The 1170-nt window shown below is 37.6% G+C and overlaps 1 pseudogene; it reads left to right on the forward strand.

The window, feature by feature from the left end:
• Positions 1 to 867: 867 nt before the first annotated feature.
• LOC114223569 (U6 spliceosomal RNA) lies at positions 868 to 965 on the forward strand (annotated as a pseudogene).
• Positions 966 to 1170: the final 205 nt, after the last annotated feature.

A 1170-nucleotide genomic window follows, 5' to 3' on the forward strand; every position in this document is an offset into this window, starting at 1 on the left:
ACCCTCAAGGGCCCCCTCCCTCTTTGGGAGCTTTATACTATCACTCAACAAATTTTGCTTTGCTGCCCACCAAAAAAAAAAATTAATTAATTAATTAATAAAATAAAATCATAGCACTATAATTGTATTACTGGGAATATAGAGGCCAAGATGTTAGAAAATGATACCCTAAAACAAAGTGGGTTAGCAGTGACAGATATTTATTTATCTTTTATATAATAGTCATAAATAAGCATCTAGCTGATGGGATAATTTTGCCATCCTTAATATGGATTCCAAGGATGTTCCAATCGTAAGAGGAAAAGTCTAGAATAAAGGAAATGACCCAGAAGTTTGTCACATGTCTTCTACTGACATATTTTGTCTTAAGCCACATAGGTAAAATGAGCTGCAAGGGAAATTAGAAAATGCTGTCTTCAGCTGAGGAGCCATGATCCCTCTAGAGAAAGAAAGAGGAGAATGGACACGGGAGCAGAGGTAGTAATCATACTGTTATGGAGACCTCTGCCATTGCCCATTTGAGTGTACCCATTGTACTGTTCTTCCTGCAAAAAGAATATACATTTCTTCTCCAAGGAAGAAAATCAACCGTGCTATCAGTTATGGTATCTGGCTGACAGTGAGGGAACTCTGGGTTGATGCAAAGTCCTTTTTATTATGTCTTGTCAGGGTTCTATATAGCCTGGTATCATATTAACTGAAAGAAAAGTTGTTCTCCCTTCTCTACACCCCACCACAGACATATTACATAATGTGGAATTGAAATAAGAAAATTATATTTCATCTATTCAGGGCATAAACAATGAAACTCCTATCATTCAGTTGCCCCTTTCTAACACAGGGAAAGGTTTTAAAAGTCTCCTTCCCATGCTCGCTTCAGCAGCACATATACTAAAATACAGAGAAGATTAGCATGGCCCCTGCGCAAGGATGACATGCAAATTCGTGAAGGGTTCCATATTTTTGCCCCACATTGGGCTCCCTGCTCTGTGTTCCCTCTCTCGCTGTCTCTCTCTCCATCAAATAAATAAATAAAATCTTTTTAAAAAAATAAATAAAATCTCCTTCCCCTGGTAATGGAATAAATTCCTTATTTAGCCTATTTGACAGCCCAATATTCAGCTCTATTCGAGTAATTTCTTTCTCATTGTTTTTCATGGCCCCAGCATT

The sequence above is a fragment of the Eumetopias jubatus genome, unplaced genomic scaffold, assembly GCF_037043125.1.
Source record: "Eumetopias jubatus isolate StellerSeaLion01/CBP00866 unplaced genomic scaffold, mEumJub1_p1.0 scaffold_4, whole genome shotgun sequence".
Taxonomy (NCBI): domain Eukaryota; kingdom Metazoa; phylum Chordata; class Mammalia; order Carnivora; family Otariidae; genus Eumetopias; species Eumetopias jubatus.